This window comes from Osmia bicornis, chromosome 13 (assembly GCF_907164935.1).
Source record: "Osmia bicornis bicornis chromosome 13, iOsmBic2.1, whole genome shotgun sequence".
In the NCBI taxonomy this organism is placed as follows: Eukaryota; Metazoa; Arthropoda; class Insecta; order Hymenoptera; family Megachilidae; genus Osmia; species Osmia bicornis.
Genome location: NC_060228.1, coordinates 7836022 through 7862041, shown reverse-complemented (window position 1 = coordinate 7862041; position 26020 = coordinate 7836022). Strand labels below are relative to the sequence as shown.

At 44.6% G+C, this 26020-nt stretch overlaps 1 protein-coding gene across 3 annotated transcripts in view; it reads left to right on the top strand.

Annotated features, from left to right (window-relative positions):
* LOC123988399 overlaps positions 1-26020 on the top strand; it is an 82958-nt gene that overhangs the window by 4166 nt on the left and 52772 nt on the right. For 2 of the 3 annotated variants that reach the window (XR_006830002.1, XR_006829997.1), the window contains exon 1: positions 11098-11340. The exons of the other annotated variant lie outside the window; for it this stretch is intronic. The gene's annotated coding sequence lies outside the window, so the exon portion shown is untranslated. Of the gene's footprint in view, positions 1-11097; positions 11341-26020 lie in introns of those variants that run through there. 3 annotated transcript variants of the gene reach the window in all.

Sequence of the window (26020 nt, the reverse complement as noted above, 5' to 3'; positions counted from 1 at the left end):
AATACTTTCTGCGTTTCATACGAGAATCCCAGTCATGGAGGATGGAAATTGAAGGCTGTTCGGGAACAGGAATTTAACCGAGGAAAGCTTTAGCATGCGAGATGCAAAAGTTTGTTTCATTCCAAGCCATCAAGTCAATCAAGCCGTGTCAATAATAAGCTGTAACCAACGAGTTGTAACTTGCCAAAGGAATTCTCTTCCATCATGATGACCGTCGATTAAATAGGACTAAAATAGAATGAAGCAAACTTTTATCTCGTAATCGAAGAAACATTTTAAGGGAGGAATTGAAAAATTTCCAACAACTAACAAGTAGCGATAAAATGATAAACTTTTATTTTTTAAATAGATACAAGAAAACTTCAGTGCATTTGAAGTCAATCGATTGAGACGCTTTCAGGGCGACGGTCAATTTACAATACCGATTCTTTGCGTCTTTGCAAATTAGCCAGACTGCGGCACGTCGCAGGAAGGCATGCTAATTTTTCTCCTGTCGAACGTTCGAATTCCAGTCACGTATCCTAGGCCACGCCGCTAACGAATTGAAAGCTGGTAATTAAAGTTACCGTGACTTCTGATCACGCGATTCGCTTCAACGCATTTGTTACTGACGCTTTTCATGACCGTCCATTTATCGAACGGAACGAATTAAGTACGATATTTCATCTTGTAAATTTGATTAATTAGAGGGTCGCGGGAACCCGACACGAACGGCCCGATATTTTCGGGTTCTCGCACGGTTCTATTGTTTTCCCTTTGCATACGCATCGCGAAAGAGGTTTCTGCATTGTTGAGACATGCTCGTAATCGAGAGATTCGAGTCGACAACGCGGCTATCGTTTCATTTAACTTGCTAAAAGCCAGAGTTGTTTGGAGGGTGCTAGCGCGGGAAGAAAGTTTCGAGTTTACTTCGAGTCGTTAAGATCTCGAGATCGCACTTTAGTCCGATGCTCGCTGGAAGGACCTTGAATGGCAATACTCCAACTATCGCGCCATAAAGTGGTTGAAAAACTTATAATTACCCGCAGACACACGACGATCGTGTCGGTATCAACGCGGGCACGTGATTCCTTGCTTTCTCATTAGCGCCTGATTATCCATAAGGGGGGGTTCGTTAAAGTGTCCCTTCCGAGACCTTTTTTGGAAAATCCTTTCGATTGTAAATTTGCGAGATAGCCGTCCGGGTTGCAGCGCTTTACTGGAACGATCGTGTTTCGCTCGGAACACCGCTAATTGTACATTGGTCTGTTAAGGTTCGTAAATATTTCTGTTTATCCGTGAACGTTGGAATGCTCGCAAGCCTTCACGTTTATTGCTTAATTGCAAGATGGGGATGGAATTCAATTTGCTTCTCGCGGCTTTCCTTTTTGCTCGTCCACGTTGCTCGTTTTGTTCGGTGCATCCGTGATGCACGATGCTTCGGGAAGAATAATCGTGCTGCTTTATTCTCTGTTGAAATATTCAAAAGCTTCGCCAGGATAGTTGATTATTTAACGTGGATGTTTTGATTAGTAGTGCGTTCGTGAATAGTTATGAGACATGAGTGCTTTTTATGTACGAAGAGATGAATTTTTTATTTCCTTTGGAGAAAAACCCGATGTTTAGAAATTGTTATCGTACGAGGGTTAAATTTAGAAGTTGCGTGACGGACGTCTAACATTGTTACACGAACCATTGCAGTAATGTAAATTGTGATGTAAATTCAAACAATCGGAAATAAGCAGTGAAACATGGTTGTTCAACTCTGTGGCGAGGGTAATTTTGATACCTCCCCGACCACTTTAGAGTTAAACAATATTTCAGTGAATTCGAGAACGTAATTGTTGCGCACGTTTGGGAGCAGAAAGTAACGAAACTGTCAAAGTTCATGTAATATCTCATCAACGTTGAATATTTTGTTTGAATGCTTTGATTGGACGTTTCTTCGCTGGTGAATGCGTTCCACTCCCAACAGACAGAAATTGTCCACGGTAGACCATTTTTCAAAGTGTAATTAAGAAAAAAGAAGCAGCGAAATGCAAACAGAATGTACACAAAGAAGAGAAAAAAGAATAATATTTTGTTCCTCGAAATGGAGACTCACCGTGGGGATAATGGAGAGAGAAAAAAGGTGTAAAAAAAACGCGATACAGCCCCGAATTAATTGCCAGTGACGAGGAGAAATTTTTAATTGATATCCCTAATTATTACTCGACAAAGTTGCGATCGAAGGCGTGGCCGTTCTCTCTGTCTAGCACACATTGCGCTTGGCGTTCGTTAAATTGGCCGTGTACGTATTGAAAGCGGTACTTAAAGTGGCGGACCGCTTGCTCTAGCAAGGAAACGGGACGAAATCGAGCAGGTGAAGCAGGAGGAAAAGAAAGGAACAAGTAATGGTAAAAGACAGGTTGAAGGTAGGCCGCGTCGAGAGAGTGGAAGAAAAGAGAGATCGAGAGAATTTGCCTTTTGTAAAGGCAGCCGTCGCGTTAAAGGGTCACGCATTCGCGCCGGGACTACGACCCCTTCGAGGTCTAATTGTTACTTAGTTTCAATCGCCGTCGGCTCTGTTTTGCATAAGTGGCCTCGTAGGGCCGTTTGTTTTTACGCTTGACGTCGGCCGAGGAAAGACCGGCTGAATCTTCGCGCCTGCCTCGCGTGGACGTGGATTAAATTGAATTAATTTCGGCCTCTCGTTTCGTGGTGCTCGGCACCGGGGGCTAAATAATTAATTACCGCCTTACATGACGGCTGATAAGTAAATCTTTTCGAGCGACGGATTTCGCGTGCGATCGGACGAAGATTAAGACCGGCTTTATCGTTCGCGAATTCGCAATAATACACGTTATTTCTTCTCTTTTCGTAACGGTGCATTGTACAGTAATAAATGTGCGAGATAAAAATTTCCATTCGACTAACACCGCCGAGTGTGTAATTAAGCATCGAAGCACGGAGCGGAGATAAATTGAAACGAAATTCAAGTTATTGACTGTCCGTGGCGATATCTGTAGTTTCGAGCGCGTCTCGCGTGCGCCGCACCGAATGACAGACGGCGTTTCAGGGAATAAATTTTTCATTTGCCCCGATATTGCCCTCTTCCGTTTTCGAAAGCATAAATATTCGCGAGCCTGCCGTCTGCTACTGTGAATTTGTACTTGCTCTCGCGGCGCTATCTGCTAATCGATAGATTTGAAAGTCATGGCGCGCTGGACATTTGAATTTCAGATTCGAGATCGGGAGCAATATGACAACCTTAGTGGTAGTTTAGCCTGGAACGTTCTCTTAAGCTGCGAGCAGCCAGGTAGAAGGGCTGGCAGGTGGGGTAAAAAGGACGGAGGCGGAGAGAACGGCCGAAGAACAACGGTGTCTCAAATTAATACAGCTTGTTTTTTTTTCTCTTTTTTAAACGATAGAAGAAGAAGGAAAGGGGAATGAGAGACCGTATATCATACACCGCTTCTACTAATGACTCTGAAAGTTGGTTGATGCTACCGCGATGAAGAAAGCTCTCCGATGGTTAGGGTCGTTAAAACGGATGCACGAAAGTATCGTTGAAATCAAGAAGCGGGGCGGTTCGATTAAGAGGCGTCGAGAGAGAAAGGGATACGTTGGTTAGCGAATGAACGAGGATAGGAGGAAGATTGAGCGCACAAAAGAAGGATTTTGCATGTCTGATTACTTACAGCAAAGGGTCTTTGTGACTTGGAAGTTCCTTCGATGAAAAACCATTGACGTTCTAGAACGGTTTTCTCAGACGATCGAAGAATTCTATTTCTGCCCTTTCTTAGCCTTACTCTCTTTTCTATTTTTAAATTCCTCCTTGGAAAAGCAAATGAAAAGGAATATTGCAACGAGAACGATCTCTCGTTTCCATTACGATTTCTGGTACACCATCGATCCCCTTTTGACGAGATAAGTTTAATAAACGATGATAATAACAACGAGTTTGCCGTTTGATAAATGTCAAAGGATTCCTACGAAGGAAATGTAGCCGACGGTAATACCGGTACACTCGCAATGAAATAATCCAGCAGGCGTGTTACCTGACGCGCAGAGTAGAACGCTCGCGCCGCTTTTTTGTTCGGCTCCGGGGCAGAAATGAAGGAGAACAACCAGTGGTGGGGTGGACGAGAAAAAGGCGTCAGCCGTGAGAGGGCACATCAGTGGGACCCATGAAATAATAATGGTATATATAAAGTGTAATTTAGCTAAACGTATGCAGCGTTGTATTGAAGCTCGGCTCTGCAGTCAGGGCCGTGCCTAGTCGCCGCGTATTTCTGCTTCGCACGAGCCTCCAAGATAATCTTCTTGGTCCGCGTTCCGTAACACGCTCGACCGGCCTCGGCACAGGCGCCTATCCAGTGCAATAATTCTGGCAAACAATGGACAGTCAGTAGGTGGTGCGAGTTCTAACGAGATTAATCGGTAATTGAGCGATTGCTCGGTCAGGAATAAAAGTTGGTTATCCGGCTGTGGATCGAAGGAGCGTCTTCGAGTTTGGCTCAGCCGTCCTCTGTACACGCTCGCGAAAACAATAGACATGGCCGCATAATGCCGTCATAAATTCTATTATCTTCGACGGGGCTATTTGTCACGCGCGATCGGCCAGGGACGCTGCGAGTTGCCACGGAAATGCCACCGATGGGATAATGTCCTGCGAGTTTTTCCATGGAGAAAGTATCTATCGAAAAACAACCATTCCGTGAAATTTCTTCTTCAGACGATAACACGTATCAAGAATTATCGAATTTTCTAATAAAATGAAATCCTATAGGGGTGCGTTTTTAAACGAGCTGAATCGTGCGTTAGATATGCTTGCGGCACGAAATTTCTTGATGCAAACGCGGTGCCCCGTAATAGGTGACATTTTCGGGGTCCGAAGGGCCCATCCCTGAGTTATGCCACGAGATGGATAGCCTGGGGCCCGCGGTGAGTAAATTACAAGGTAAGACGGAACGCCGACTGCCTTCCTGCCCCTCCGCCGGCGCTCTTCTTCTTTTCGTTCTCTTACTCTCTTCCCTTCGCGTAACCATCTTCGTTGCTCGCGTTCGATCCTCTGGCACCTACTCTCTACCTTCGTCGAGTGGACCGACCGGCAAAGGGCTTCACGGCCCCGAACATCCCACGAGCACCCGACACTTTGGGCCCTGCTATGATACACCTTTGGCGTGGCTACCGTACTGCGAGATACCCGCTGCCTTCTTTCCTCATCCTTTCACCTCCTCACCCCACTACCATCACCACCACCCTATCTGGATGATGCCCTCTTCCTTCTGCATTCTACCTTCCTCATCGTCTCAATTTTTTCTCCCCTTCTTTTTCCCTGTTTTTTTTTTTTCTTACCTTCATATCCCTCTCTTGCTCGTCCCGCTCCTCTTTCACCGATGCGGTTTTGCTCAATTTTTTCGCTACTCGCGTCGTTTAAATCTCCCAATCCTCGTGACGTGTCTTTTTCTTTCGCTACGCTGTTTTCCGTTCGTTCTTCTATCTCGAAGGTTCTGTTGTGTGCTTAGTTTTTCATCGTTTCGTGTTATTTATTTGGTCAACGTTCACTTCAGGATTTTTTAACCCTTTGCGAACGATCGACGTATACGTGCGTCCAAACATAATTTATTTATTTATTCCTTTAGGAAATTATATTTTGACCCTCGGACGGTGGACCACGCGAAGAGCCGGAATATGTTATTTTCATTTTCTAAATTTTCCACTAGTTTCGATTGACCCAAACTTAGCTGTTCAAGGGTTAATGCGATTTCAAGGGGAAGAAATCGTAGGAACACTTCGCCGAGAAACGTTGCCTCCGCTTGCTCGTTTGTTGCAAAGGGGCCGAACTCTGTTGCCGTGAAAATTGTAATTCCAAGATATGACTGGTTGCAGCGGCAGACGCGAAGATATGCGCGAACCTGTACGCGGTGGAAATTGCGACGATGCAAATCTCGTTTCTGGCACGTAGTTGAGTGGCGTAAAGGGCTTAGCGCGCGGTGCCGTGGTTGACTGGTGCGAATGCAATTAACCCTTAACTGGTAATGTGAAATTTTGATGCAGTCGCGTATAATTTGGTTAATTAAGGAACTCGTTTATTTATAGAACACCGTGAGAGTGGGTGTGGGAGAAACAGGAGCGGCAAAACGGTAACGTTGGACATCTATCCGCGAAATCCGGATGTACCGTTAACACGGTGGATCGTTTTAAAGGATCCGTTTTATTTTAGTAAGCCAGTTATTCCGCGCGGAATAGTCTTTCCCCGGGAAAACGAACTTTTTCATTGTGCTCGCCGACGATCGTCGCAAATGGAGAAAAGTTAACGAAGTCGAGGGATGTATGCGGGTACATATATAGAATTTCGATGAAGTTTTAATAACTACGGATAATGAAATTTTAATTGAACCGGGATAAAAACAGTCAAGAACAATTCATGCATACGTATGCAGGTTAATTACTTGCTACCTAGGAATTAATGAGTTTTCACGCGAAATTATAATTAATCGTGTTCTTACAAAGAAAAGTAATTTTGTTACTTTTTAAATAGAATTCTTTTCTCGGTGCTATGCATATTGACAACAAAATTTGAATTGGTTCTCAAGTATCGAAGGATCGTTGTGTTACAAGCATTCCGGAATGGGCAAAAAAAGAATCACCGAATAATTAATGGCCATTGAGGCCTAGTATTGACAACATATGTGACCGCCACTGTGGAGGCAAATCTGTGGCGACACATGCGTGGAAAATCCGCTGCATCGTTGCAGGGGATGCGTGACATCTGTCCTCACTTTGCCCGTTCTGATGCACGCATTACACGATTCGACAACGTTATGGTTGATGTCTTCATGTCGTCCACCCTTCGATCGGACGTTGTACATGTGCTGAGATGTATGAAGTTGTTAGTCGTTGAATTATTTAATCCGTTTACCATTACCTTGGTCATCGGTGACTGGCATTGCGAGTTTAATATTATAAAATTGACAGGTTAACTGGCGCAGTAGAATAAGTCGTTTTCTAGTCAGACATAGGTCATCAGACTCATCGTCAATTTGATGATTTAATCCTTGATATTAATTTAAAGTTAAATGCATGATATAATACAATTTTATTCTACACTTTACACAACTTGAATGGAATTTCATACGCAGAATATCTAGTTTATTCTCGTCTCCATAGATTCGTATGAAAAACCGTGGGCACAGAGGATGTTCCTCGTTTGCACGGTTGGTTTACGCGAACAGGAAGGAACCGTGATAAGAGTGCTCGTCGAAAGGCGTTTCCGTTTCGGGAGGGCAACACAGGAAATCGTTCTAGGACGAACAAAAAGAAGGGCTAACGAACCGTTGGCTCGACAATTCGCCATGTTCTCGCATTTTTGATAAGTACCATCTCAAAATTTCAAAAGAGCCACAGAAAATCTTCAATAAATTTACAAATTTATAATCCAACAAATCTTTGATGAAATTAAATGCAGGATTAAACAGCGTCGGTACGCGGGCTGACCTTTTAATCTCGCCGAGTTTCAACGGATTTAGTTCGCAACAAAGGGAAAAAAGCTGGATGCGACCACGTTAGGTAACGCGGAATCGTACCGCTTAAAATAATTCAAGCTCGCGTTTCGATGGTGTGCGTGGTATCGACGTACGAATGAATTTATTTGCTCAAACTTCACCGACGCGTACAGAGCACGTATTTCGACGCCCACAAGTGGGCGCGAGTACGCGGCATTACAGGCTGCACCTCGCTCCGCCGAAGGTCACAAATTCCAATAGCTCTTGTGCGGTTTGCACCGACGCTGCAGATTGCCGCGGGTTTATGAATCATTCGCGCCGCTTTCGAAACCATCGTCGTGCCTCGGCGCTCCGCGTTTTCTCGCCGCGTTGTTTAGTTGCTGGAATCCGCACGTAGATAATAATTTTCCCTTTTCTCTCGATTTCCAATTTCATTCCAAATCTCCGAAGACGTTTACCCAGCTTTTACAAGCTAAAGAATCTATGAACCCTTCGGAGGTTTATTTACGACGAATGTTTTGAGAACGATCTTAGGGAGCGTATGATTTGCATCGCGCGAAAGCACGCTGTTTGGACTTTAACGGGTATTCTCAGAGGCTGTTCGAAAGGCTTGTATATTTCGATTCAATATCATTGGAATGCTGGTGCAAACGTCCTGAAGTAGGTACTGCAACCAGTGTGCTTCGTAGTAACGTTTATACACGGTTCAAGAAGGGACAGAAGAGATACAAGGTATACGACAGAAGGGCATCCAGCAACGTCAGCATGAGAGTGCAAAGTGACGATGCACGTTGCGTTAGGATTGCTGGTTGTGTATAAGTACATAAGAAAAGTGGGGTCATTTTTCTAATTCAATAATGCCGATGACATCCACAAAATTGGCTGAACCGCTCGCTACAATTCGAATATGCTTCCCTTATTTTCCTTTACATCAACTATCTCCCTTTGAAAGAAAATTTGTCAATATATCTTTCGACCAATCATTTCCCTTTAGATTGTCAGCTCGTTTCAAAGAAATAGTATGTGCTTTTAAAGAAAATTGGTTTCTCTTTTCTCAGTAATTAAATTATCTTATTTTTTACGGGTAATCGAGTTAAATAGTAGAAAGGACAGTGATAGGATAGGATGAAATTTTGATGGCCACAGCTGCGAGATAGTCGTAAAAAATATTTAATAATAATAGCTGGCGAAGGGTGAGCTACCGCCACGATTCGACGGTTTCAATTACGTGACATCACTTTGTACCCTTGCGACCGGTGCTCCGCTCTTTCTGATAGACTGCCTTTTGTTCAGGATGAAAAAGAAACGCAGCGTCGCGTGAAGCGGAAGGACGCAGATTGGTCAGCGTCCGGAATTTCATTCGACAAGTCGCCAGAAAGTTGGCGAAGTGTAACGGACCTTTCGCCCGTCTTCTGGCGCACTGAAAAAATTAATATTTTTCGCGGAAGATCTCGTTGAAACTCGTCTTTTGAAAAAAGAAAAAAAACTCCCTCGACAATTTTTTTTTTAAATGATTTTCTGTCGAAGTAGAGAAGTTAATGAATTACCATTATTTAAACACTTAGTAATCATTTGCTTTCTAACAAAACCCCCCATTTCCTTTTAGGTGTCCGCGTTTTCTCTTCGGATGAAAGTCGTCCTATTGCCTGGCGCTCGGTTCACAGAAACGGAACAAGTATCGCTTAATTACTTTCCCATTCGGTTATTGTACGGGACTGATTTATCCGTCTATTGAAAAAAACCGTGCGACAACTCGAGCAGGGTCCACGGTAAACATAGTTGGCCGCTGATAAACGTGCGCGTCGAGGGGAGGGTTATTGCGGGCTTGCCAATAAAATAGTTGTTCCGCGGGAATGAATGGCCTCGACCGCAAAGTTAACTACTGGCCCGAGTGTCCCCCGAACGGAAACTATCAACGAACAATCCTGCAGGCACCTAGCAATGGTACCCGCGGGAAGGACGAACAGGAGGTCTATAGCGATTCGAGAAGGAGGAAGAGGAACGGTTCGTTGGCTTCGAAGTGGCTAGACGTACGGAAAGAGAAAGGACGAGGAAGCGAAATCGCGCTAGGCTGGGGTACAGGGGGTGGGTAACGGTTAGGAGGGTTGCCCGAGCCCTATTATCGGGAAATTAAAGGCAGTAACTCATCTTGGGACGACTTCTATTAGACTTTCCCTGGCCAGGCCGGTCGATATTACTTTCGATATGAACGAGCCACTAAATTAATATCCACAATGCACTGGCAATTATGAACGACCCTTATACTTCGCCGACCATCAGCCCTACGTTGCTTTGTCCCTGGTTACAGCCTCCACGTTGGCGCCGGCATCGTGTAAATTGCTCGCGAGTAGCCGCGATGTTGGCAACTTCCTTCGAGAAGGGTCGTGATTGGTACGGTCGTAAGTTCGCGTTGAAACGCTGCTGTTTCACGTGGAGGTTTGTTCCTCAGGTTCATTTTAGTAATTTGACGAAGAGATAGAAGATTCAGATTCGAATCAAACTTGTTAGATGAATTATACGGAGAAGGAGGGAAATACTTAATAAGTGATATACGCAAAAATTGTGAAACCATTAAGAGAAACGTATCCCTCAGTACATAGTGCGCCTTCTGTGCACCGAAGTCGTTCGCCACCGGTATTATTGGACCATTAGTACGAGGGCATAAATATGCTAGGGTCGGACCCTGAACATCGTCGCAAAGGCTGCGACAGGACATTAACGACGCCCCTTGTGGTTGCTGATGAAACATACGTTCGTCCCTCTGAAAATAACTGAAGAAAATGCTTCGGACCGAGCTAGATCACCATACTACATTGGCTAGCTTCATATAATTTTAATTAATTTCACTCGGTTTCAATATGTCTATCAGTTTCCTCTTTAACGAGGGTATAAATTAAATTTCATTGAAAGCAACGAAAATTTCAGCAACTTGGAAATGGTAAAGTTGGTCGACACCGCGTTGACCGTGCTAACGCGATTGCGACACTTTTTTCCGGATTCCTGGGGGAACTCGTTCAGGCAAGAGGTCGTCGGGACGCTTTAATTCCCTCTCCACTTTACCCCGTTCAGTCGGGGTCGTGGCCAGGGTTCGAGTAAACAAGGACGTAGCCGGATTAACGAAATGGGATTGGCGACGTTGGTCGGCTACCTGCGTGGCAACGAAAGCGCGAAAGCGTACAACGGCTCGAACAATTAGACAAAGTCGGCCGAGACTAATGGTCGCGAGTGTCTGAAACAGTGGCGGAATCGCATCACCAAAAATACAGGGTGTTGTGTAGTTGATGGTACAACCGAAAAGATCGAAAAATTATTAGTTATTTTATATTTCTTCCAATTTTCAAAGAAAGTTTTCCAATAATTCTTGTAACACGTTACGCGACAAATATAAAATATTTGCAGACAATTTTCTGGAAAATCCGATTTTAAATCGCCAGCTACACGACACCCTGTATATCTTCAAGTTGCACGAGGGGGACAAGGCCAATTACGCGTAATTCGCTTTTATAGAGTTGCCGTGCGTTTCGTCATGCATTTTCCAGCCCCTTTCCAACCTCTCTCATCCTTGTGTCGCGAGCCACCCCTTGCATCTTCCTCCCTCGACTTCCAGCCGCTTCGTTTACCGCTCTCTCCTCTCCATGAGTGACTCGGTCTGCGCGTTTCGCGGAGGACGTAGCGATGTTAGCTCACCTTCCTAATCGTTTTAACTCACTCACACGTGTGCACGGGGGTGGCACATGCACGCCAACCGAAAATCATTACAACGGCACGAAACTGTTCGTTTTCGCCAGGTTTGCGTTTGCACGTTCTCGCGTTTGCACAAGCTTCGTCTCGCGCGATGCCGAACACTGTCTCCGTACGCGTGTAACTCTAGGTAAGTGTACAGTCTGACTGATTTTCCATGTGTGTATGTGTGCGAGAACGTCGTCCTTGGAAAGCGTCGTTCCTGCAGCCCTTTCTCTGTGCACGGTCCTTTTATCACGCCGAAGTTCCGGAAGCTAGCGAGCTCGACGACGCCGACGAGGGCGTAACGAGTTGTCGGCGACGCCGGTGTCGCTTCGTCGTCGAGTATCGCGTGCACGGGGTAGAGATTGAAAGTTATACAGTTTGCACGACACGAACGCGTCGCGTCATCGATATTCGTCCGATGAATGCATTTTTGCATTCTTGCAACGTCTTGCATGGTACAGGTAACATATTCTATAATGCTACCGATTACAATCGCTCGTTACTCTTCGTTGATTATGAAATCGATTGCTCTCGACAAGAACTATCAATTCATAATTTTCAACGAGAACAGGAATCATTCGTTTTCTTCTTCGATGCATGTAACGAGAACGTATTGATGAGAAGCAAACAATGATTAGGTATACAGGGTGTTTCAAAAATAGTGTGTCATTGGAAAAGAATAAAGAGTATGCACATACACGGTCAGTCCTTTTAGTGCTACTAAATGGTAAAGGAACTTTCTATTTGCTTTTGCATGGAGGATTTACAATTTCATAATTGTACACTCTTTTTGAAATATCCTATATTTTCATCAATTTTATTTTTGCTCGTTTCGGGGATAATTTCGTGATCGACGACGATAACATATTGGCCAGCAGCCGCGTCTAATATCGAGGCATACTGCGAGATGTATGTTTCTGTTCACACGGCCGCATATGCCCGATCTCATCGATTCGTCATGATCAGCAGCTACTTCACACAGCCGGTCCCCTCGTTCACCTCCTCTCCATACCTACTAGCTTATTTTCCTGCCACGGAAAATACGTCGTTGATTAAATCTATTTTGGGTAATCGACGGTGTATGAGCGATAGGTCCTTCTAGTTTTCAGAGGGGTTTCAGAATTTTTGTCACGGTTCGTGAAAATCGAGAAAATATTATGAGACTGTCGTAATTTATTGGCTCAAGGTAACATTTATTCCCAAAATATAGGCAGGACTGTACAACTGATGGACAGTATAATTTTTTATTTAAATTGAATGAAGACTTAGGCTCTCTTCATGGTTCATCGTCCGAGGGTTAAATTTCCTTCGTTGTTCCGCGAGATTGGTTGTTATTCGAGTGTATGTAAATCGAGTCACTTTACTATTAATTACAGAAAATGGGGAGAATGTCGGAGGGAGAGAAGAAGGGGAAAAGGAAAAGTTACACTGACAGGTAATGTGGAATCTGGGACGTGATATTTCTCTGCTGGAATCTCTGGCTTGTCAGAGGATTCTAGCAGGTAAACAGATGCACCATTGTCGTGGTACGGATTATTCTTCGTATTTAATGCACGCTATCTTCGGCCAAAGTTTTCATTGTTTCCCGGCGTTGAATCATTCGGAACTGGTGTTCTTCGTAGCTACTTTCTCGAGTAGATACCAAGTTGCCGGTAATAACGGGTATTGCGACGCCGGCGACCAACGAGACGATCGTCTCGCTCCTGGATGCCGGACGGCTTTTAGCAAGTTTCTTTGGCTGACTTTGTCCGGTAGCCTTTTAGTCCTCGCGAGGAACGATTAACGTCTTCCACCGGATGATTAACGACCTCTGTCCTCTTGTATTCGTGTTCCTTGAATTTCATCAAATTCGCGGTCGTCACTTGTTGCGTGTTTCGTTTATTAATGATGGAACCGACTATGTATCGCGGTATGTTATGATTATAATTATCATGTGGATGGAAAATGAAATAAGAATTTCATTTGCTACGGACAATTTCTATTCCGATCACCCATGCTGTGTTTCCCTGCGGATGTTCTACATCGACAAGAATGCGTCCTTGCTCCTGGCACGCATCCATCCTGTTATCCGGGATTGACTAGCTATACTGTTCGTTTGAATCGCCGACAATCCGCTGTATCACTAAAACTCACCATACGGAATAGGAGCCGAGGATCGAAGGGACGTTAGTTACAGGTTCTCAATACCGAAGTACAGAACGATTCAAAAACGAATATCATTGTTTGATCAGTATTAAAATGGAACTTTTCCATTTCATTTATACTGTACTTTGGAAATTTCTTTTTCTAAATTTCATGGATTATTAGTTTAGAAAAATTGAAAATATTCACACGTAAGAACATTCAGGTTTCATATAAAGTCTTTATTAATTTCAGTATTTACAGATTTTATAAAAGAATTTGATTTATTTATAAAGTATGTGGTCATCAGAAATGGTAGAGTTTGAGAACCTGTACCGTAGGTGACGGTGAAGGAGGGTTGCCAGCATTACGATCGTCGTCTGGCATAGGTATCTGAATCCCAGAGTTACGATGATCGGCTTGATAGGAACAATGTGGCATGACCTGGCAGTGATGCAGTTAGATCATCCCGTATTACCCTCCGGGTGCAGTGATTCTCGAGTAGCGTCATAGTGATCGTTCCGCGCGCACACATGTGCAGAATTATCCGTCAATAGTTTACTTCAGTATACCGTATACCTATAAATAGACCCAATCGACGATAAATTATAAAATAAATGAACTAAACGATGGACAAGTAATGATTCTTAACGGTGCTTCTCCAGGTGTCTGATATATTGCCAGGGAAGTAGTCGCTTATTTTAATCATTAACGCGTTGATTACTGCAATAGAAATTGCCGTGCCTTCATTCGCTATTTAGAATTTTTATTGCAAATTTACTGCAATCTCCAAGGTAACCCTTTTACCTGCACAAAGAATAGAAAATCCAAATCCTGGAAACATTGCAATGAATCATACAAGTCAACATCGCTCGAAACTCTAGTACATTGACGTTAATTGCACAGTTCCAACGAATTACCCCTTGCAATTCTTGAAAATCAGTTAGTATCCATATCTCACGCAATATCTTCCATTGGAACACCAACACACCCTGTGTCTCTCTGTTCGTCTCATTTGCACCTTCGATCCTTATCTTCGGCAAAGCGCATTCGTACACGCATTGTCCTCTAGCAACAACAGATTCCATCACATGCATACGTCGGTATATGTAGATAGGTTTCAGCGATTCGAGAGTCTCGAGTTCTACACGGTGACCAAAGTGCAATGGATACACGGTTAGGGAACCGATGTTCCGGTCTCGGTTGACACGTGTCGTAAGCCGATCCTTGCCAGGATGCAGAACCATTATCCCGTACAGGCGCGTATCGGGTATACGGTCGCGGCTTGGACGTCTAGATTCGCGGGTATACGGTACGGGCGCAATTACTGCTGCCAGTTTGACACGTATCGACTTTATGCTTGGCTGAAAACGATCGTGCCAGATCCTGTTTGCAATGCCGTTACCTGGACCGCCATGATACGAATGGTCGTGCGATCGTAAGTGTTACAGACAGCCACTTATAGCCAGGACTGTGTATGGTACTAGGCGTTGATATTTAATCGTGAGAAAATTATTTCGCTAATTGAGATAACGTTTATTGTTGCCACGAAACGTGTCCGACACGAAAATCGATCGACCGATCGATACTTTCGTCGTGCTGCAAATTACCTTAACACGTTGCCCGCGAAATTGTTATGACGGAAATTGCTCGCAAAGCCGAGAACAGAACATAGTTTTCTTCGGCTAATTGAAAGCTTGTACCGTGTTAACGTTGCAACCGTGCAGCTAATGGAACTTATTTGACACGTTGCGTTTAACAACGTATGACGGCGACAAAGTTAGCCGATTAATTAAACCGAAGTTAACCGGACGAGTATTTGTTACAGTGATTTTTGACGTAGAAAATATAGTTTGTATCGATGAAAGATAACAGAGGGCTGTGTAACAAAGCGAAGAAATCTAAATTACAGTGTCGCTCGAATGTCAGCTTCGACCACTCTTCACCCTGCCACCATTTTCGTTGCCACAAACACTAGTTAGGGTAACCGAGGGTTGTTTCCACATTGGGATGTGGGGTGGCAAAATAGCCGCGGGTATACCGCACGGTGCACCCTGTTTTTTTTTCTTTTTTTTTTACAAATTGCCTGCGAATAACCTTCAATTCTCGACGGCGTTAAAAATTTTACCTGCGCGCGGAGAACTATCGTTTCAATTTCGCTGCCATCCCTCTCGGTTTTCGCTCGATTCATGGCAATTCCGAGGTGTATCGTCAACTCGTCCAATCTTCGACGAGTATTTTTTTTTTTCAACACCCCCGTCAATCTTCCATTTCGCGAAATTACATACAGCTTCGATTAATAGTTTCGGGACACGATTGTTTTTTTCTGTTGAAAAAGCATGTGATTAATGGGGTAGTAAATTACAGCGAGGAGAAAAATTAAATTAAAAAATTGATGAATTCGTTTCCTAGGATTTTGTTAGCTATTTTAACGACTAGGTAGGACATTTTCGTCTTCACGGAAGTAACAAACGTGTTTGCTCTCTATTGGCGTCATAGAAATGGTTGAGTTAGGTAGGTAGAGACAAGCAAATGGGCACGCGCACCAGGGGTGAACTCTGACTCACCCCTCGCTAACGCGGCGATGTAGTCTGCAGCCATCCCCCCCGATGGATTTGCTGCCCCGAGCTACGCACGCAATTACCATCCCTGATTGGATTAGGCAGCGTCTTGATTTGAGCCCAGCGTCGACAATCTCACCCATCCGTGTCTCTGCGTTGTCTGCCAAAGCTACTGGAACTCGTTCCGAAAATAACAGACGCTCGAAAATATTTGTCGAGCACGGTCAAAGCTATGATTTCTCATTTATCTTCTTATACAAACGTTGGTAGTTTAGAAAGATGCAATTCTTTATGCAAAAGTAATTCAGAAATGCAGAATAAAATTTCGACAAAAGTTGGCAGACTTTATTAATCATTCTTCTTCTCGCAATTTAAAGTTGGATGTCGAGACAGGAGGGTAATTCCTTTAGGTTTTGTATTTAATCACAGCGAGTGTCGGTGAGTCGAGCGTCTGACAAGCGTCATTCATCTACGCAGCCCCTTTTCATCGACGTAATCAGAAATAAACAGAGCTCTCCCCTTTCTTTGGCCGAAATAGAGAGCAGGGGAGGTCGGGAAATTATTCAAAACGTCTTCGTGAGCACGGTATCAATTCAATTTAAAGGACCTATCCTGTTCAGCTCGGTTGAATCTAATCCGTCGTGTCGAACAGCGAATTGAAAATACTATTTTCTTACGGTATCTTGTAAGTGGATGTTGTTTGTGAAATTTTCGTGTAATTTTCGTTCGGCGGAAAATCGGATAGAGCGGCGTGGGATAAAGCGTACGGGGGAGGAAAACGAAGCGATCGTCGTGCGTCACATACTGATAGAACGGAAAGACGAATGGTCGAGCAGAGTGGCTGGAGCCCAAATCTGTTCGGGATTTGGTAGGACCAGAACTTAAAACGAGGCTCACGTTCCCTATTGGTAAAGGACGATGGGCACACTTCTCTGGCAGCCGCCTAGAGCGGTCAGAAATGTACTCACGTACGAATTCCTTTTCTCTTTCCCACAGGGGATTGCCGGGCTACTTTTGATTCGCCTTATATTCCTGCGTTTATTGATTGATCGGCACGTCAAATTGCTTTCGAGCACTTGCCAGACGTGCTTCTGTCAGACTCTGATCTCTCTTCTCTTTCTATATTCTCACGTTTTCTTCAGAAATCCTATGTTCTCCGAGGATGTACATTTTGTTCTCTAAGAGCTATTTTCACCCTTTAAATACGAACCTTTGCAAAGTCACAATTTAATAAGGCTTTGATTATTAATGTTAAGTGCGCTACGGTACCTATGTTAGATTTTGGTGATAAAATCAGACATAGTAAAGAAATTACGAAAGTATGAATTCGAAATGATGGTCATTTTCTACCTGGAAAGTTCATCATCGATATTAAACGTGGAAGCGTTTTATTACTTCACTCGGCGCGAAGAAAAGAGATTCGATAGTTATTCTTACGCGACCCGGAGATGGAAATAACGTGCAGTGGAAGAGGGGTAAGGTGGTTGAGTGGAGGCGCATTATTACCATAAAATAATGAAAAGGGATCTGGCTGCATTACGAACCGCAGCCCATTACGTAGGGGTGGCCCGTGATCTTTCTCTGTAGTCCGAGGTATGCATGCCTCACTGGACAGATAGATAGTCCTGCAATGACGGAGCAGCAGCGATTCTCGTCCTTTCGCAAAGGGCGATACCACTTCTATACACGCATCCATCTCTTTCAAAGGAATATCGGTTCTGACCGACGCGACGCGACGTGTGCTTTGTTAAGCCCTGTCTTTCCCTCCATGACACGTTCTTTAATCTTCCCTCTGTTTCTAATTGTTCCTTCTGCTCCCTTTTCTCGAACAGATGGGTGATTACGAAGACAATGAAAGTTTTCTGCAAGTTGCAATTAAAAGTATAAATATATTTAACCCTGGAATTAAAATTGTAGTTTTCTTCATGGTCCGCAATTCGAGGGTTAAATCTCAATTATCTGAAATGTCTTCATTAATCTTCCATTCAATCTCATTTGATCTGTTCGTTATTTTGAGTCTAAAATTGTTCCCCAATATGGTACGTAGAAGGTGAATTTCATTTAGGAAAGTAGAAAGCATTCGTCTTGGACGTTGATACAATTACCCCCTGGATGGCGATAGTGGATTCGTTCCCGCCTTTTCAGTGTGCCAGAGTCGTGAAATTATTCGACTTGGCTCATTATCCGGCGGGCTCGATTTACCGGCATGGAATTCGCCGGTGCTTTCGGTCGCCGCTTCATTTTCCACGAAACCGGAGATTACGCGCGGCTACGACGCTCGGTTCCCACACCGACCCGCTGGAATTCGATTTCTGAGTTCCTCCTACGTGTGCACCGTCCCCCTATCCCTCGATCATCTCCCTGTGGTCCGCTAAGAAACACACACGTAGATACGGGCGAGCTCTTCCGTTGGGATGGATGTATACGAAGTTAAGACCGATCGAAGGAAGTAGGCTTTTACCCGGTCGTCCAGTTCTGCCGGAAACGTGATTATTCCAAGTGCAGAACCGGACCGGCTCCGTCCGCTAAATTGACGTTTATGGTTGCCAGTTTGCGATATCGTATTTGCCACTGCGTCGACCAGCCAACTTCTCCATGAATTCACGACGTCTCTGATAGTCACTTAAAGAGTTAAAATGGTAAATTTATTATTTCAACTCTTGAATTGTTCCCTTTTCAAATTATTCAATATCTTCTTCCATAATTCTTCTCCATTCCTTGCAAGAAAGGGGTGTACACCCCTATCACAAGTCCTAAAATCACAGATGTTGGATTCGCTGGTACAGTAGCGATCGCTGGTGAAGTTCCCAAAGGGAAGGAAAGCACTCAATGTCGGTGGCGTGAAAAGAAATATTATTATTCTCAATCCTGCGATGTTAGCCGTGCCGGTGTCGAAGTTTCCCCATTGCGCGATACATCAAGACGTTTATATTCTGTAACCATTGCCTCGACTCCCTAGCATCCGGTCCCTCTTTTCCAACCGAAGAAAAAGTAGCTTTCTCTACGTCAGCCCCGCAACACGACTGGAAATACGTCGGATTCGGTCGGATATCGTTGAAAAAACCATGCGGTTCGTGGGATCGTCGGAGAGGATGAGTGGAACACGGTGGTTGAGATAGAAGATGGCAGAGAGGCCATTGGATGGGACGCACGAGCGGAACTTAACATGTGCACTTTATTGTCTCTTAGGTTGAATAACACGCGTTATTTGGCGCGAGACAAATGCTGAAATCGAAGGATAGCGAGCCAAGGGTCCCGCGAAACTCGTATATTTCTTCTGCCGGCGAAGTGTTTCGCCTCATGAAGGCGAAATCGTCCCTTCTTTTTCTCTCCATCGCTTCCTTCCTTCCTTCCTTCCTTTCTTCTTTCCTGTCGTGAGCACGACGGGCTTCCCTTTGTCATCTATCTCGCGACCTGGCGATACATCTCGAACCATGTAGTTTGCTCCAAGTAGTTTGCTTTTGATCGTGTTCTCGATAAAAAAGTATCCAATTTCGATGTTTCTGGATATGATACTTCTCAGGTCTAGTCTGACCCTCTCTCGAGTCAAATTCCTATGAATTTAATGCCTCTTGAAATGATCAGAAGAAAAGAATTTGACGAATTTTCGTTGAAAAATTAAGACAATTAGATGGATTAGAAAAATGTACGATGTCAGACTTTGACCATTTGGTATGTAACAACTTCCAAGGTAGAACGTTCTCTCTCTTTATCGCGATAGCAAGCAATTTGTGCTTCGAGCAAGGTTTTCAGCTACGCGTTTACGTATTTCTCCCTTATCACTCGTCACCTGGCTGACACGAAGTCGACGTCGCGTTCACGTTAAATCGATTTGCCGTTTCTAACACTTGCTTCTTAATAGCCGGTAATTGAAGGCTGCCGCGGAACGGCCGTGTATCACGCACGCCAAGGCATGCGCTCGACGGAATGCCAAACGTCGTCGAGGAATAGGCCGCGTGTCGAAGCGGATCACCGACGACAAATTTTCATCGATACCGCGCGTTCCTGGTAATCTCGGAAACCGCCAGAATGCGGCTAATGATTTCCTGACGAGTGCAACGAGACCACAAAGATGGTGGAAAAAACATAGAGGGAAGAAAAACATAAGGTGACGGAGGTTTGCATGTGAGGCAAGCGCGGTCAGCTGCGACAAATCTATAAATGTAATGTTCAATAATGTTACCCCTGGCGAAAAGCGGTATATCGCATGACCGCACGGCACCCTCGACACGCGAACCACCGCGCCATCATGAATCCACTCTTTGTCTGTATCAGCGTTTATTGCTTGCTGAACAGACGCCCTTCGAAGGAAGGTCGCTAGGACAGACGTGAATGATAGTAAGATGAGTTACTCTACTTGTGCTTTGTCTATCGACGAAGGGTAGAGATGGGAGCAAGCTAACAATAAGTATAGGTAGAGGATAAATAATTTATTTATTTTTTATTTCAACTCTCCCTGAAAAATATTATGTCGTACTATACGATATATCGATACTCCTATAGCAATCAGTTTTTCAGGAGATAAGATCACGAAAATGTATGTCAGTGAAAAGGCATCGAAAGGTAAAAGCACACTTTATTTGAGAGCTCATCCATTTCCCGTATCCGTTTACAGCAAACCAGACTTCTCCAAACGATTCAATATAGTTTTAATTTCCTTCCATCGCGATGATGTAGCGCAATAACCTTTTCAAACAACGACGAGTTACCACCTGTACACGTTCCACCCTCCAGGTGAACTGTTGCCGAGGAAACGGTGGCGAACGGGGTAACGCAGCGGGGTTAAGATTTCAAGGTATTCGTGTAGGAGAAACGGGGATTTATCGATTATTATCAGTGCATCTTGGATAGCTCTAAATCAAACACACGGCTTGATTGAAGTGCACTCGGCTGAAAAGGGGTAAAGGGTAAGAGGTAAGAGGCCTCGACGGTCTCTCATCATCGGGGATTAAACTGTTATTGCAAACTTTCCGCGGTGCTGGCGTCGACTACGACGACGACGATGGCGGCGACGTCGTCGTCGACGTTATATTGAGCGTCGCGAAATTAAAATACAGGACGAAAGTTTACACATTGGATAACGCTCGCTCGGCAGCCGTCAATATTGAAATCCGGAAATTGTGACAGCCGTCCGCTTGTTCGAAACCTCTCCCTCTTTTCGTCGCCGCTTTTTCGACGCACCGCGCTCGTCGCTTCGCACTGATTTCGACTGATTTTAGGATTTTCGACTCGCCACACACGGAAATCGTGGACGAGCTGTCACGAGATTAAGTCGGCTGACGCGGAACATTTGTTTCGAAGCGCGTTGCCTGGGAATTGTGCGCGGAAACCCGCTCCATGCAAATAAATTCGATATTTTCAATTTCGACTGTCTCGCGGAAAAAAATGAAAAAAACGACGGTAAATAATACGATATAAATAGGATAGTAAATTGATATTGTTCTATTCAATCGATCATTTGGAACAGGAACAATTGATATACTCTAATTATTTCTTAGCAGTTTTATTAAAATTAGAAGAGAAAACAACTTTGACTTTACAACAAGATTAAAATGAAATGAATATTTCTTGTTCTGCTGTTTCGAAATCTTCAATGTTCTTGTTTCTGTGACGTTAATTGGCATCTCTCGGGTGTTGTTCGAAAGATGACGTTTCCCGTTCGAAGGTGTTTTCCTCTTTCAAACGAACAAGAGAAAACAATCCCCGTGCGAGTGGTAAGTAATCATCGTCAACGCGTGTGCACGCTCGAAATTGTCTCGCTGGTTCTTCGTTACATGCGGGGCGCGAGGTACACGCGGAATTCGCGATGAGTTTAATCACGACGTAAGTGCATTAGGGAGATCGATACTCCACACTCTGGGTGAATAACCCTTCGTTGTTCAACCCTCTTCCGACGCCTTCCAATTGTATTTTTATACATTTTTATAAATAAGAGAAAGTATTGCCAATTAATTCCCGTTGTGCAAAACAGTTTTCTGAAAGAAAACTTTCACGCGTGAAACGATCACGGTCATAGGCGTTCTTTCCTCAAAATCAATATCGTTCCTTCAGTTCCCAGCGATTCCGACACTTTTCATCTTTACATACCGTGATTATTCTTTCGAGTCATTTTTTTCCTTTCGTTCGCCACTGTGTTTGTTCGGCTGAGTGGAAAGGAGTGTTCTCGCGACCGCAGTCATTCCTTGAAAATCCGCTCGAGGACAGTAATCGAACGATCAATCGAATCCTCCACGCTTCAACGTCCTCTCTGGTTTCAAACGGCAATAGTCTTTATTCCGTTTCCAGAAGAGTCCACTCGGGGACCGAGTGGAAAAAGGCGACTCGTCGCAAAAGTGGCGGGAACAGGGTGAGGGTGGGATAGGTAAGCTTTGAATTCCGTTTGTAGAAACCCGTGAAATCCCGCAGTTTACTTCTATTCGCCGAACGACTCGGCCGAAGACAGTTCGCAGCGCGATAAAACCTGCTCCTTCACCCTTCGACGCAGCCACCGACTAATGGAAGGTGTCGATAGGGCTCGCAGGGGTCGAAGTTTACATAGATGGGTGGCATGGAACGGGTAGAGACGACGAGTCGAACCAGAGAACGACAGACAGACAGACAGGGAAGGTGAACACGAGGGTGAGATAGAGAGAAAGGGCAACTCCAATCTCGACGCGGCAGGATGACTACCCAGCGCCATGTTGGATTTCATTTTCATTTCTCCCTGAGGTCGATCAGGGCGCTTGCGCTGCTTTCTACGTGTATATCCAGCACTGATGCAGTGGAAAGTGGAAAACGCGTCAGTGCTCGGCCGCACGCCCGTTGGTAAGGGTAGTCGAACGCAGAATCGTTCTCGAATTCAACCAAGATTCTCTGAGCACACCTACACCCTCTGTTTACGTATGCAAATGAGTACGGATCAATGCCGTTAATTAGGATTCTCGATCCTGTTCCCGTTCCTTCCAAGAATGTCTATCCGTCTGTCTGACTGTCTAACCGTTCCTCGTCGGTCTGCTTCTTCATCCTCCCTGATTCGACCTGCCATCTATCGCTCTCGACTTCAGCCTGTTCGCTTCTATCTCAATTTAGTGGCTGTGGTTATCTTATACGCCTACGATAAGCTTATAATGCGGTGTACGCAACGGTCTCGCACGCTCGAACAACCATAATCGTACGTGCTGGTGTATAATCATACGTGCCAAGATTCTCTCCCCTCCTCTTCGAGATCGACCTCTCATCCATTGGCTACCCTTTCCCTTCTTTTTTGTTTTATCTTTTTTATTTTCATTCTTGTTCTTCTGGTTTCTTCTTATCCTTCTTGCTGGAGCCGCTTTGCTTCCACTTCCTGCTGGATTCCTACGGGTCCCCATCGTGCGACCACCTCCTCGCTTCGTTGTTCTCTACAGTTCTCGGAAATTTTTTGAAACACCTTGCAACTTTCTTTGCCTTCTGCTTCGATCGTGGAAACGAGCTAACCGTCTTCTCTCTTGATCGCAGTGTGCGCGTCTCTTTGCCTTTTTCTCGCATCGATTTACTTTCCAGCCTCTTAAAGTTTCTTCGAGATTCCTTGAATTGTTCGTTCAGCTTCTATTCGTTGAAAGAACGATATCCGTCTAGAGTTTCTTTCTAATTTCTTCGCTGTTTGTCTTTCGACTTTCCCCGTCGCTTTTCCAACGTTTTCTTTTCACGACAGCTTTCGCGTTTCCAAGCCCCTGATACTTTATTTATTGATCAATACTTTTGTAGATTTTATGCTTAACAATAATGAGTTGCACCTGTCTTCATTTGATTGTTCAATTCGTCCAAGTTTTTCCTTAGCGCCACGTGCATAGTTTCTCGGTGGTAGGTGCCCGAAGACTTTCGAACAAAGACATTATACCCGGCTGACGTGATTACCGTCATTAGCCGGTGGACATCCTGTCGCGCCTCACCGATATAATTTCCGCGACACCGTCAGCCACGAACGAAGACGTCGCCGTCTTGTCGTGCTTTCATAATGCTCGGTTAGTTCGTCGACAGGCTAACGTTGCTGCAGGTATTATTTCGAGAGATTACAAAATCACGCGGCACACTGTCCCGTATCATTACAACGTTACCGATCGTTTCGAGTGTCTGGTCCGTGAGGTTCATTTAAATCGATACGATTTTCATCCCTCTGCCGTTCGTGATACGTGTCATGCATTTTTTCGAATTCTCCGACACGGACGGAAGATAATGATCTCGTTTCGCTTCCTCTTTATTACATAGTACAGTTAATTGAAGGTTACCGGTTTTCATTATGGGTGTGCCTTCTTGTTTACTTAAAAATCTCAACCAATTTATCGGACGGTGGTAATGCGTGATTGTTACCCTAATTACGCGATCAAGTAATAACCTTCGCTTTTAATGAATCTCAATGAATGGTACATCATTCATTTTCAATCATTTTAACTCGTGAAAGGTGTTGTATCCGAGGAAGCGTGTAATAAAAATTAAAGAGAAAATAATAAAATTTATTGAAATTAAGGAAATAGCGAAGGGGTTAGCCTGTTCGTTTCGACGATGAAGTCATTCGTGCCGCGGATCTAATTCACTTTAAGCAACGGTGTTTTCACCACGAATAAGCGACTCACGAAGTCTCGCAACGATGACTGATAGCGAGCGGCGTATATTTATCAGGAAGTGCCAAGCGTTTCGCGGCAAGCGGAAATTATTCGTACAGTAGACGAACAGTAGGGGCACGTGCTGGTGGTTCGTAAGCAAATATAATTAGGTATTCTCTTTATTGATATTTCGCGTGTACGCGCCGCATTCGAGCGTACTTACAATACCGTTCCTTTGGTTCTTCGTACTGCCACGCTCTCGGAGAATGGAAGAGGAAGAAAGAGAGGAGAGGAATTATCGCCTCACCGCCAGCAGAGTTGGCAACGAAATTAATGGGCGTGTAACATTGTCGAGGAAAAGTCCCTTCCATTGTTAGAGAGGGACGCGGCGGTAGATGAGTTTCAGTGGCAATGAAAATCATCGCGGTTCCCGTGGCTGGTAATTAAAAGGTAATGAGCTCACGGTTATGCAGATTGCGGCGAAGTTGACGCGCGTTGTGCAGCTAGAGGTTATATTGCAACGGCCCCTCCGTGTGTATCGCAGCCACACAGCTATTGATCGACGAGAGAAATAGCACCGCCGAAGGATTGTACGCCGGTTGAATTCTATTTTCCCTTCGCGGCTCCGAAGGTACAAAGCGAGTTGCGCGAGCTCGCAAACTTCGGCACGGGCTTGCAAGGCAGTCGTTGTTGCAACAATTCTCGATCGTTCGAGTATCAAGTTCCCTGCAACGTTGCTTGCAGTGTTTGTTTGTTGTAATAGACGGGAGATGATTTGTAGACGAATGAAATTCTTAAGATATTCTTTGATTTTTAATTAGACAACATAATAAGCAATTTGGAGAAAATAGAATCGAGGGTGACACGAATTGGTTAGGCCATTTGACACTTGAGCTTGATACAGTTAGAATAAGAGATCTTTCTCTGAAAATGTTAGACCTCTTCGATACCGCAATAAATTCTGTGGGCAGTAAAGATCGAAAGAGCTATCGTCTGTGAGGTCAAGGGGGTGTAACTGAAAATCCATGGCGAGAAGGGTGTCGTCCTTTTTAATAAAACAGTCATACATTCGATTTATCGGCGACGGTGTCCATCTCGAAGCTGACTATTTTCCACTTGGGGCGATCACGTATCGCGGACTGCGTGGGCGTCGGATACGGATCGAGGGGGTCGTGATTTGTCGACTAGGAGACCGCATATTTACGGTTCGCTTGACCGGTCTCGGCCACTCGGCTTACACGTCTCTATGTATTTTCTGAATTTCACATTTCCCGAGGCATTTCCAAAGGGATATTGAGCTCCGTTCTCGGAGCTGGCAGCGAAGTCTGCCAGCGGAGGGTTACCGCACTCGAGCCACCGACCGAGTCGATAAGGGCTTTGATATGCTAAGTCCGAATGATCTGGCTCTGGAGATGCGTGAACCGACCACGCATCTCCACAATTGGAATTCGAGGACTAGCCAACTATAGCCACGAAATTGTACGTCCCCTATCTTGCTGCGGGACTCCTCTCGCCACTCGAGATGAAAATCGAGACGCTTCTGCCCGGCTATCTCGCGTCCGTTGATCGAAAATTGCTGCCG